Raw genomic sequence first — 14,072 nt, 5'->3', positions numbered from 1 at the left:
GAGCCTTGAAATCGCCCCTGGGCACGGCCTTTGGGAGCTCCAGGCCCCAGACAAGGACAGGGAGCTGGGGAGAGTCCCTGTCACAGCCTCCATTGAGAGTCCTGAGGACAGAGAACCAGAGGGAAGCAGGGCACCCAGAGAGACCTGTGGCGATGTGTGGGGAGGTTCCTTCAGGGGCTCAGCAGAAAACTGATCAGCACATGCATGTGGAAACTGAGGCCCGGGAAAAACACACATGTACACTCACACACTTGCACAAAAGGACTGCAGGGAGCCTTCCCATGACAGCATACAGAAGCTTGAGATAATGTCCATCCCATCAGATAAACAGGAAAACCTAATTCAAAGGGAGATAGGGTCAGGCACTCGGGAAGGTCTTCCCTCCCTCCTGCAGAGTAACTAAATGTTGCTTGGAGTCTGCTTAGTAAATCCCAAAAGCCCGACCCAAAAGGATTGAATAGCCTCCAAATACTTTGTGTTCCACAGCAAAGCTCAGGAATATCTATAGAATTAAAAAAAAATTCTAGCCCCCAAGAAGGTAAATTTCACAGTATCTTGCATCTAATAAAAAATTCGCAGTCATGCAAAGAAGCAGGAAGACATAACGCCCGATGAGGAGAAATGCAAGTCATCAAAACGGACCTGAAACTGACAGAGGTATGAGGCTTCAGAAAAGAAAGGCATTAAAAATTATCCTGTGTGTTCAAAAAATCTAGGAGAAAGGTTGAGAATGGCATGTGGCAAAGAGAAATAGAAGCAAGGATTGTGGTTGAAATTGTATAGTTGGGGGGGCGCCTGGGTGGCTCAGTCGGTTGAGTGCCCCACTCTTGGTTTCAGCTCAGGTCATGATCTCGGGGTGGTGGGATGGAGCCCAGCGCCAGGCTCCATGCTCAGCACAGAGTTTGCTTAAGATTCTCTCTCTCCCCCTCTGTACCTGCACCCCCACACTCTCTTTTGAAAGAAAGAAAGAAAGAAAGAAAGAAAGAAAGAAAGAAAGAAAGAAAGAAAGAAAGAAAGAAAGAAAGAAAGAAAGAAAGAAAAAGAAAATCTTAAAAAACATTGTATAGATGGTATCACTACAAGGCGTGAGCTAAAAACAAACATGCCTCTGGAGAATGACAGATTTGACAATGCAGAAGGAGAGACTCCATGAACTTGGTGACAAAGTATCCCCAGTCTCCAAAACAAACCACAGGGTGGGGTGAGGGGGAAGGCACCTGCAAACTCAGACACAAAAGTAAAACCAGAGCAGAGATTATCTGTAGGAGATGTAGCCCAGTGAAGGTTTAAGTGGAGCTCCCAAAGGAGGGGGGTAGGAACAGAAATGTTTGAATAAATAATGTACTGAAAACACTGACCCACAGACCCAAGAAGCCCAATAAAACCCACGCACAGGAACCATGAAGCAGACCGCACGAAAGAATATCATGGTTAAGGGGCCCAAAACTAGTGACAGAGAAAAATATCTGAGAAACAGAGTAAAAAAAAAAAAAAATTGTTACATGGATACAAGAACTTACAGAATTATAACACATTCCTTGTTAAAAACACAAATGAGAAGACAGTAGGGTACCATTTTCAAATGGCAGGGAAAGAAAGATGTCAACTTACAATTTTATATCCAGAAATGTGTATTTTTTAAATTGAACAGGAAATAAGGACATTCTCAGATTTACAGAAGCCTGAAAGAATTCATCATGAGACCTCACTGCAGGAAATGAGGAAATCTGTCTGACAGAAGGAGATCCGATATTGGAAGGAGACAATGGATCTATGTCCAGAAATAAAGAGAACCCAGAATGGAAACTACATTGGTATATATTTGAGTTTTACTTTATTCTTTAGATCACTTCAAAAGAATATACAGCAGCATTAATTCACACGACAAATACTTTGTAAGCACCAATTAGGTCTCGGACGTGTCAAATGGATCTTGGGAACACTGCAGCACAGCTGCTGGGAAAAAATACAAATTCAGACAGCAATGTATACAAACTACGCTAGAATCTAAAATCATATGCCATTCATAGTCTTCACAATGGCTTGTTTTATTAGAAAGACAAATATAAACAGTCAAGGAATGCGCACTGAGTCAATAACAAGTACTAATTTATGATGGCCGTGCACTCACTCCTCAATACTCCAGTGACTTCCAAATCCTGGAAGAGATAAGAATTAATGCGTATTGACGGAATTAGCAAGGGCTTTTGAAACACTTCTTGGTTTTACGAAATGCTGCATTTAGACTGATTTCTCTTCGCATATGCTAAAGATCTCCAATCACAGAAAATTTCAGTTACTTTTAGTTGCAAAAATTCTATGTAGGTACTGATATAATTCTATGTAGGTACTGATATAAATGATGTTCTCTCATTTTCTTCTCCGTAGGTACTGATATAACTTTTGTAGTGTTCAAGAAATAGTTTCTGGATCTATTATTCTTTTCCCAACCTGTCTAGAAGATAGGTTACCTGTCTTAGAAGCCCACATCCAGCTGTCGGAGTGAATGCCCGTGAACAGTCTTGATGGGAAAGGTGCTCAACAAGAAGGCAGTGTGCTTTGGGTGTGAGGCACAGGGTGCGGGAGCAGGGGGAACTGTGGGTTATTTCCTGCTCTGCCACTGACTAGTTTTTTTTTTTTTCTCTTAAAGATTTTATTTATTCATTTGAGAGAGAGAGTGGGAGAGAGAGCACAAGGAGGGGTAGGGGCAGAGGGAGAGGGAGAAGCAGGCTCCCCACTCAGCAAGGAGCCCGATGAGGGGCTTGATCTCACAACCCCGAGAACCCGAGCCAAAGTCAGATGCTTAACCGACTGAACCGCCCAGGTGCCCCTCTGCCACTCACTGGTTTTATAACTCTATTTGTTCCCTAGGCTGCTGTAGCAAAGTTTCAAACACCAGCGGACTTCAGACAACTGCAGACAACTCTCACAGGTCTAGACGCTGCAAGTCTACAATCAGAACCACGTTCCCTCTGAAGACTTCAAGGGAAGGTCCTGCCTTGCCTCTTGGATTTCTAGGGGCCCTGGGGACTCCTCGGCTTGTGGCCGCGTCACTGTCGTCCCTGTGCCTTGATGGCCACGGGGCCATCTTCCCCTGCGTGTGTCTCCACGTCATCGCCCATCTGGGCCTCTCTGACCCGTGTCCAAATTCCCTCTTCTTCTAAGGACACCAGTCATACTAGAGGAGGGCCCACCCTCACTACCTCATCTGAACTCGATTCCACCCGCAAAGACTGCTTCCAAAGAAGGTCACATTCACAGGTACTAAGGGTTAGGACTCCGACGGATCTTCTCAACCCACAGGAATGACCATGAGCGTTGTCCTGATGTTTCTGGGCCCTGGATTCCACATCAGTGAAATGGAGACAGGACCAGCAACAATGACTGGGCCATTCTAAGATCTCGACGAGATGGGGAGTAAACAGTACGGTTCTGTGGTGGTTTCGCTCAGGAGTGGAAGGACTCGGGTGACATTGGAATACCTTTCTCCTCGTCCTTTGAGGAGGGTGTAGGTGGTGGGGACAGGGCCAGGGACAGGAGGGGCATGGCGGTGAGTTAGGAAAATCATTTCCCTTTTTAAGGCTTGGCTGAAAATCTGTAATGAAATAGGAATTTAAAAATTGGGAAACCCTTTGCCTAACTTGGGAAATCGTAGCATTTCAGGCCTTGGAAGAAATTGGAGAGCTGCTAGATCGGAGAAGAAAATGAGAGAACACCATATGAATGTAGTCTACATGATACAGCATCAGCGAATGCCTTCTGCCCACGTGATCCCAGAAAGTCTCAACAAAGAATCTTACCCATTTATACAGTCACAACACGAAGCAGATACAACTAAAATCTATGTTAATTTGCCTCAGTGGACATTTTTTCCCCCTGAATCCCGGATTCCAGATTCTCACTTCATTTCAGATGTATCTCCAGGCCCCCAATAACTTTGACTTTTGCTGAGGGAGGAAATCACCTGGCTGAGCACCTCACCGTGGGAGCACGTCCTTCTCCTTTAGAATCTGCTCCTAGTTCACCTGATGCAAGTCCTCCATGTGGTGAGATCGCCATGCGTCCTCGAGTTAGACATCAGAATGGCCCCTGGTGGGTGATTCCACAGGATGGATTAAGGAGACTGCCTAACTATTAACTAATGCTTTGCTCTAACTATCCATTTCCAACTGCAAATTTGCCAGCAATCCACAGGTGTATCATGCGCAAGTAAGCACAACGTACACTTCGTGAACAAAGCAAGGCCCTCTTATTCTAATACACTCAGTCCCAAAATGACCATTTGTGCACCTGTTAGAACTCCATGTTCTTCTGCTAGCAGCTGGAAAGCTCTTTAACAAGTGCCCACCACACCAAGAGGAACGTATACAGGAAACGCTGATGGGAGACAGGGTAATGTGGGACAGAGACAGAGATGCCAGCAACATTCCAATAGCATATAGCCTGATTATGATGTGTACACCTCACTCCCGGCACACCACAGTCCAAGGGGCTTGCGTTCAAAGGGAAATAATCCTCCAGGTCTGATGTTAGACAGTTGAACCCAGATTGCAAGCCTGGGACTGGGTGGTCCCCAAAGACTGTGCATTGTGGACGTTTCAGGACGTTTGATGAGAGATGTGGGGGTCTTTGGGACTCATCTGCACAACTAACGTACTGAGGGACACAGCTCTCTCTCCTGGGCCTTTTCTCCGCACCAAGACATCTCTGGGGCTTAGAGTTTGTCACTGAGCTTTAGAGGTGCTGACGCTTGTTGATCTTATTTCTAGAACTTTGTGTGCGACAGATGGTACGGTATCTCTGTAGTCGGGGTCACACCAACACACTGACTTAAGTTACTTGACTGTCCGTTCCGGATACAGTCCCTTATTGGGACAGCAGAAAGGCATCTAGGAACTGGACATTTTCCTGGAGCTGCATTAATATGTCTTTTCTCATGAGGTTTTGTCGTAAGCCTGGTCACTGAGTACAAATTCATGGCTCCAGAAATTAGTTTCCGGGTATCTCTTTCCTATCTGAGAAACATGAGTTGCCTGGCAGTCATGGTGCTGACTTAGAGACCGAAAAGCATCCGGCACACCTTCCCACCTTTGCTCCTACAGGGCTGATTTGTGTATCTGTTTTCTTGGGACGTGAGTGATGAAAATTCACATCCCTCACAGCTGTTCCCCACTGTCAGGAGCCTAAGAAGGGGTGTGGAAGGCAGCGATTAAAAAGAAGCACACCCCTTGACTTGAATTTAGGCCGTATCTCTAACCTGTCTTCCAAGGCTCTCAACATACTCACCTGCTCGCCGAGCTCTAGCTCACAACCCTCCCTCAGCCGAGCAGCCCAGTGATCTAGTTAAAACGTGCCAGGTACTGTCTCTCCCTGCTTAAAATCCTCTATGGATTACCCGCTTTCTGCTTTTAGCAAAATTCAAACACCTCTACAATAGCTACCAGGCCTCCTGGCGTGACCTCCCTCCTGCTTCTCTGTGCCTTCCCGTCCTCCCTCTTCACTCCCAACCCCTCTGCCTCTGCACGCGGCTCCTCCACGGGCACCGATTACACCGAGCCACTTTGCACAAGTTACCAGGATAAAATTCTCCATGATGTCAACTCCACTCTCTGTTAGCATGAAAGCCCTTTTGGGGACAGTAGGCACATTTTGATGATTTCTTTTCTTCCACCATGTTTGGTACACTTGCATAATGACGGGTCATCGCTTAAATAAGTGCATGGTGTCTAAGTTCAGAACACAAGTGGAAAATGCTCTGTAGTAAATAGCTCTTGAAAATCTCTTGAGGGTGCCGGGGTGGCTCAGTTGGTTAAGTGACTGCCTTCGGCTCAGGTCATGATCCTGGAGTCCCGGGATCGAGTCCCACATCGGGCTCCCTGCTCAGCAGGGAGTCTGCTTCTCCCTCGGACCCTCTTCCCTCTCGTGCTCTCTATCTCTCATTCTCTCCTCTCAAATAAATAAATAAAATCTTTAAAAAAATAAAATAAAATCTCTTGAAATGTCTCTGAAGTATGTAGTTCACAGTTTTTGCTGTATAGGTAAGTGTTCTCCGTCATGATTACGCCCATAAAGGATGAAAGTCCCCAAGACGCACAAAGAAAGAAATAGAACAAAAGATTACGAACAGAGGTGTTCTTTTTTGAAGATGGCAGCAGAACCCTTTGCTGTCCATGAGATGTGGTGGCTTACCCCCCAGCATTCCAGCCTGCTTTAAGATTTACCCCCTTTCTGTCTAATGCTCAGCTTCTATAAACTTAGCACACGCTCATAGATTTCCTTCAGGGAGGGTTATGTGAGATTGCAGGGTAAGACCTCACCCTTGGATTAGGTATTAATCCCAGCAAGTCAGTACCCTTGTGATGGGGTAGTCTTGTTTATAGAAGATGCTCAACATGTGTCAGACAAGAAGCATGGACCCAAAGTCACGATTTCCAAAATAAGGTAACAGACCAAAGTGCAGATTTTCAAAGAAATACCTGAAAAGGTATTCAAGAATTCTTGAAGCCTCACAACCACTTCAAGAACCCAAAAGAGTCAGGAGAAAGGAGGAGCTGGGAGTGTGGTGGCTTTGAAGGATTTCTGGGCTGATCAGGGAAAAATGGTCACAAGGTGGCAGAGGCACCAGAGAGTTTTATTTGGAGGACACTGTGACAGCTTGCATTCTGGAAAAGTCCCTCAGCATGCGATGGTCCAGAGGCCACTTCCGTCCTTCAGAGCTCTCTGCCCCGGAAACTCCCACCTCACCTGACACATGAGCTTCTTCTCTCAGTGATCACCTTGCTGTTCTCCTCTTCTGGGGGGTGTTTGTTTTGGGGAGGGGCAACTGGAGATTGCTTATCTCCATAGATTCTCAACAAGACATTAACACAATTCAACACACTCACCTAATATAAAATGTGGGGAAAATTAAAACAGTGGATCTAGACCTCAATAGTAAAGCCAATAGTTCACCTTCGAAGAGAATCCTAGAAGGATTCCCACGGAGATCATGAACAAGGTGAGAATGTCCACCTTTACCCTCGTATTGAACCATGTTCCTACGACACTAGTCAAGAGCGTTAGACTAACAGAAACAATTAAGGGCATAAAAACAGGGAAGAAAAAAATAAGATTATCTCCATTTGCAGAGGACCCAATCATACACCGAGTGAGCCAATGATCAATGAACTTAAATCCTAGAAGGATCCAGCAAGATAGCAACATGGAATTAACATGTAGAAATCAATAACAGTTACATGAACATGTAACAACTAGGTAGAAGATAAATGAATCCACAGACCTCATTTATAACGGTAACAAGGTAGGTGGATAAACATAAGCAGAAATGTTCAAAGCCAATACGCGAAGAACTATAAAACAACCCTAAAGACAAAGCCTACTTGAATAGCTATGTTCTCTCTCCTTCCGGCTAAGATATCACAACACCATCTGTATTTTAATTCTCTTGTCTGATGTGATCTCAATAAAAAGTTTTATGAACTTTTCTTGGAGTGACAAACTGACATTGGATTTTATATAGAAAATCAACACACAGAATAGCCCGGGAAATCCTGAGGAATAAGACTGAAGAACAGATTGGACATACCAGGTGGTTGTGTTTGTTTGTTGTTTGTTTGTTTTAAAAGGACCCTTGAGGGCTGGCACATGAACAGTCAGACCAATGGATGGAATAAGAAATCCAGAATACACCCATTGCATATCATTACCTAGTACAGGTCTCACGTAGTATTTCAAAACATGGGGGCAAAAAATTCCTCTTTATAAAAAATGGTGTTGTAGTAAGTGAATAGTTACTGAAAGAAAGAAATGTAGTTAGGTCCATTCTTCACACCGCACCCAGGAAAAATTTACAGATGGATCAGAACTAAATGCTAAATAAACGAACAGAAAAAGGAAAGAGATAATGGAATTAGAAGTGGATTGCTATATCATCTGGGTCCAGCAAAAACCTTTCCAATTATGACTGAGGATGAAGGTGGCACCCGCAGAGAAAGCAGCCCTCCAGGCAAAGACCAGCTCCCCACCCCTGACTCTCCAGGTGAACCTGTTTGCACCCAAGACCCCAGTGGCTCCCAGGAGAGCTAAAATAGAAGCTGGCTTCCAAGGATGGCAATTATTCTCAAATGCCAGGGGAGGCACAAAACCTTCACAAGCTGACGTGCAAGTAAGCAAGAACTAGCATACCCAACAGCCCCAGTGCAGAAAAGGAAGGAATGTTCCTTCTGCTCCTGAAACTAAGGCAGGACTGGACTAGGGAATTAGTTGCCGTGGGTTCATCTAGAGACCCACAACAAGAAAGAGCCATTTGCTGCTGGCCCAAACTTTTTCTGAATCCACTTTTCTAATTAAAGTTGAATTTATATTTATGATTTTTAAAAAGGCAATACAGGAATAGGAAAAAACCCCAATGTTTCCTATAATAAGTACATTTATTATTCATTTTAAAATGCTTTTATTCTTGTATACATTGTAACAGTGGGATCTTGTCATGTATGAACATAGGTGGTTCAAAGCAGCTTCCCTTTTCTGAGCCCAAAGACTGGCCAGAGTATAAGAGCAAATAAAATACAAAACGAGAAAAACATAGTTTGGGTTTTTCTTTTCTTCTTCCAGAGCAAAAGCTGACTCTCTAGGTGCGCTGAGTCTATATTTGCAAAGCCAACCCCAGGAGGGGCCAGTCTCAGTATGAATAACTAGAATGGTATTTCTGCTCCAGTCAGAGGCTAGAGAGTTATGGGCAGGTAACAGGTATATACTCTCCTCTTTGCAGGGACCAGGCAAAGTCATTAGACTTTAATCATGAAACATTTTTTTTTCTTCTCTTTAAAAATTATTACTTGATTTTTATTTTTTTTCTTTACCCCCAGGTCTTCCGATCCGACCAAACTCGCTCAATGTTCTCAATGTTTTATAACCAAGAAATCAGGCAGATTTTTTTTCTCTCTACAAGAACCTTGTGTTACTTAACATGGTTGTCTCTGTTAAATGGAAGACAGAGAGAGAGAGAGGAAAAAAAAGAGAAATTCCTCTAATCAATTATCTTATGTACCCGTTTTATCTCCAGTTACCTGTATTTTGTATTAAAGTTTCAGTGGATTTGCACTCTCCTTTCGTGGAAAGTTAATACTACCTTTGAAGACAATATTATTAAATCACCCTTCCATTAAGATAAAGAAATGGCCCCGGAGTCTTTATTTCTCTCAGCTCACTTCCTGTTAAACCTGCCTTGAAAGCCCAGGCTGCCTTTAAAGGCCACGGCGGCTCCAATGCGAATCGGTACATTTCACAAACCTTCATGGGCTGATGGCCTCCCCATCTCGGGGTGGGGTTCAGAAATTCCAGATGCTGCTGGTCTTTTTCTGCAATGCTACGGCACTAACTTGGCCCCCAGAGTCTTTCCCATCTTAGTAAGTCAGGTGAGCCGATAGTTGTTCTAAAAGGAACAAAAAATCGTTCCTGCCACCAATTGCCACGAGACGCAGGATTTAAGTTGCGTTCTCCCAAAGTGTCGATCTGCAAGCAAGGAAGTGGGTGGGGTGGGGAAGAAGGGAGTTTTGTTGAATTCTCATATAATTCCCCCATCTGCTATGCTTTTTCAGATTTTCATCCCTCCATGCTTCCTTTAACGCGAAATTCCCGTCTGGTCGGACGTAATGGAATCATGATGTCCACTTGGAAGGTCCTTCTGGGCCCCTCTGCTGTGCTGAGTGCTTGTACTCTGGGTCCCCACGGTGACCCAGGCAGCCCCCCCGCGCGGTGGCCCCCGCCTACCATATCTGAATTAGTTCCCGTGGCTCAGAGCCCCTCGCCCTAGAAACTCCCGGAGGAATGGGGCTTTGTGTCATTTAGACTGCAGGCATATTCAGTGTTTTAGACAGTCCCTGTCACATAGCAGCCACTAACTATATGTCTGAAATGAGAGAAGCAGAAAATAGCCGAAAATCTGCTGTTTTATGGTACTTACGGGTAAAAGGCCATTATTTCCCATTTAAGATGTGTGAAATGTCAGTCTCTGGCTCCCGCCGTATTTACGGTTCAGCTACCTTTGGTAGAAGTTTATAATGATTTATTAGATCTGCCTCTCCCACATGGACATGATTCATCGCCCCTTACCCAGGAGCTCCGTGCCCCTCGGAGCTGGGAGAAAAGCCGTCCTGGAAATGTGCCAGCCCTTTCAGAGGCTGGGGTCTTTTCTTCTCTCACCTGGACACGGCTGCTGGATCAGGAATCCGATCTTCAGTGCCCACTTCAGTGCCCACAACGATCATGTGTCTGCATCGGTTGGAATGAGCACCAGGGTCTGGAGAGTATTTGTGGCTCCTTCCTAAATTCATGTTGAAATCCTAACCCTTAATGTGATGATTTTAGGAGATGGGGTCTTTGGGAAGCAATTAGATTATGGTGGGGGGGGGTACCAAGAAAGCCCCCTTAGCACGTGAAGAGACAGCAAGAAGAAAACCATCAATGAGGACGGGGCCCCCGCCAGACACCAAATCTGCTGGCCCTTTGATCTTGGACTTTCTAACCTCCAGAACCATGAGCAATACATTTCTCTTGTTTATTAGCTACCTACTTCATGGCATTTTGTTATAGCAGCCCAGACTGAGGCAATGGGCTTGTTAAAAGTCGTGGGGAAGAGGTCTTCTTTACTAGAGTAATTAATGTCACTTGCTGCAACTCATACATTCTGGAGTCTTCTTGGCCTCCAACAGTGAGGTTTTATTTCTCCTGCGAGTCCATCCAGTGCGACCAGGTAGCAATCTTCCACGTCACAGTCAGGTCCCTGTAGCCCTGGAGGGCGGATGAGAGGAGAAGCCGTGGTCCCTGGACACCACCTTGCACTTCAGGCGTCCCTGGGAACTCACTGGAGGTCACACCAACCAGCAGGCTGCACCGGCCCTGGCTCAGCAGAAGGGGGACTTGTCAGGAGTGGGGGTGACACGGAGAAGCCAGTATTGATCCTGATGCAGTGTCTTTACCAAGAGCCCATGCCCCCCAGTTCCCACGGGCCTGAACACACCCTCCCTGGTGCTGCCCACCTGGTCCCAAGGGGCATCTGAATTCAGGATGCCTGGAACGTTTGTGAAAAGTGTACATTTTCTTCTGTCTCAATGTGTGTATTCGTGAACGTTGGTGTCCGATTCTTAGAACGGGTTTTTTCCAGTCTGAGGGTTGAGTGTGAATATTCCTGGAGAAAGAACAGACAGAAGCGAAAGGCACCACTGACCATGCTCCTTGCAGTGTGGCTGGGAAGGCTAATGCTCTGACAGTCCAGAGAAGACACTGTGCTTTGGGCATGACCCTGCTGTCCAGCAAATCCTGGCTCCAAGGTTGACTTCTGGTCGGAAAGGGGGCACCCTGGACTTGGACGTTCTGGAACTCAAGCCTACCTCCCATCGCAGGAAGTTAGGAAGACCACAGCTATGGGTCATGTGACAGCAGGAAGGTGAACCTACTCTAAATACTGCTCTACGTGATGGAGGATTTGCGACAGTGGCCATCCAGCTGCTCACAGCACAAAGGGTGAGCCATTTCGGAGGAAGAATAAAGAGCTGGTGCAAAAGATCACGCCGCTGGCAGCCCTCCCCTTACAACCCCACAATATTTACAAGCGTGTCTAAGTGCGCAGACCGTAAAGGAAGGTTCCCAAGAACCAGCCTCAACGAGGGAAACTAGATTAGAATCAGTTCATTGATAAATCCCTACGCTGTCCCTGGTTCTGGGAAGCAGAGGACTTACTAAAGCCTGACCTAAAACTGCTAAGAGCTGGCATAATTAATTTGGCCGTTTTTATTAATACAAATGATTACTAATAAATGAGATTTTTGTTTCTTAGTAATAATGTGGGAAACTTTTTTTTTTTTGGTACTGTGGACAATTAACCATGAAGAGAATAATTCTAGACCTCATAAGTAAGAATCAAATTAAATAATTTTATATGCTTAGGGGAAGATAAAATGTTCTACTCATTAGTTTTCATAATTAAGGACAAACAAAAGTGTTCGATAATATAATGGTAAATAATTTAATCTTTATTTTGAGTCTACATTATGGTAAATGAGAAAGAAAATGAGGTTAAAGGAGACACTTGGAACATCAGGAAGGATTTATGGGCTAGCTGGGAGTCCAGAGACCTGGGGTCCAAGGATTCTGCCGTCTACCACAAGAGATCATTGTGGGTTGCTCCTGCCGCAAAGCCATAGTCTAAAACTCTGGTCTCTTTGGTGTTATTTAGAGCTATCTGTGAACTGGAGTCAGGAGGAAAGGAGAGAAAGAGAGAGATAAAGAGACAGAGAGAGAGAGACAGAGAGAGGTTCCAGTTAACTCTCTTCCGATGATGGGTACAAAGAGATAACATATTCTTTTCAAGTACTCACAGAACATTTACCAATATGGACCATACTCTGGGTCACAGGAAAAGCTTCAAGTAATTTAAAAGGATTGAAATAATATGAATTCTATTCTCTGACCAAAATGGCACTGAATTAGAAGTCAGTAAGATCTATGAAAGATTTATGAAAAGTTCCCAGATATTTGGAAATTAAATAACACAATTCTAAAGAATCACCCAAACCAGAAATTAGAAAGAATTTTAAGCTGAATAGAAATGAAAAGCGAGATGTGGAAATCGGTTTGACCTTGGGAAGATCGTTAATTTGGGGCATGTTGGTCGAGATAAGGCCTATGTTAGAAAAGAAGGAAGTTCCCAAACTACTGAGCTCAGCTTTTGCCTTAAGAAACAGAGATAAAATATGAGGAAGAAGGATAAAATGAAACCCAAAGGTCATATAACATATAATATAGTATATATAATATACTCTATATAATATAATATATATATATATAATAAAGATCAGAATAAGATCCAATAAAATTGTGAAGGAAAGGCAAACAGAGAAAAAAAATCAGTGAAACAAAAGGCTTTTTGAGAAGATAAACAAAATGGAAACTCCTTAGTTGGATAGATGAGGACAAAAGAGGGAAGAGGGGAGTTCTGTTGAATTCTCTTTTAATTCCAGTGTTGAATTCTCTTTAAATTGCCAGTGTGAGCAAGTAGAGAGATGATCTTACTGCAGTTTCCACAGACAGTAAGGGAATCAGAAGGAAGCGTTACCAAGAACCTGAAGTCTATACGCTTAATAACTTAGTTGGAATTAAGTTCCTTGAAAGACAAACTATCAAAGCACAGTCAAAAAGACACAGAGGCACTAAATATCCCTGTGTTTATTGAAGAAATGGGATACGTACTTAAAGCCGTCCCACAAAGTGAATTCCAGGCTCAGATAGCGTCACTGGTGAATTCTACCAAATATTTAAAAAAGAAATGATAGCAATTCTATTTAACCTCTTCTAGAAGATTGAAGAGAGTACTTCCTTTCCAACTCATGAGATGAGGGCGGTGTTATCCTTATACCAAAACCTGCCACACACATTATAAAAACAAAAAATGTATCCTGAGTGTTCATGAAAATAGACGGAAAGGTTTAAACAAATTTAGCAAATCTAATCCAACACTGCACATACATGATAATTCTTCATCAGCAACTAAGGTTTCTTCCGGCAATGCAAAGTTGTCTTAACTTTTGAAAATTAATCAGTGCAGTCAACTTATTAACAGACTGAAAAATAAAAATAAACACCAGGGGGTATGTCTTTCTTGTTGTGTTTGGTGGTAAGAGACAGAAACCTACTTAGAGGGGCTTAACATATGAAGTCATTCGTCGCCGATGTAATGAAATGTCCAGCAGCGGCAATCGCAGGTTGGTTTAGTGGTCACGAAGCGATGTTGCCAGGCATGTAGGCTCCTCCCATTCTTTCTTTCTAATATCTTCAACTTGCCATCTCCCCTCCTCATGCTTGATGCCTCGTGGTCCCAAAACGGTTGCCTGAGAGCCAGGCATCACATTCTCACAAACCTCATACAAAGCAGTACCGAATACAAGATAGATGAGAAAGATCTCCTTGGGTACCATTTTTTTTTTTTTTTTAATCACATAGAGAATTCTTGCCCCGAGCTGACCATCGGTTCTGACTTGTATGCCCCATTGTCCAGAAATGAATCACGTCTGACC

The sequence above is a fragment of the Zalophus californianus genome, chromosome 14, assembly GCF_009762305.2.
Source record: "Zalophus californianus isolate mZalCal1 chromosome 14, mZalCal1.pri.v2, whole genome shotgun sequence".
Lineage (NCBI taxonomy): Eukaryota > Metazoa > Chordata > Mammalia > Carnivora > Otariidae > Zalophus > Zalophus californianus.
Note: the sequence above shows the minus strand (reverse complement) of the source record.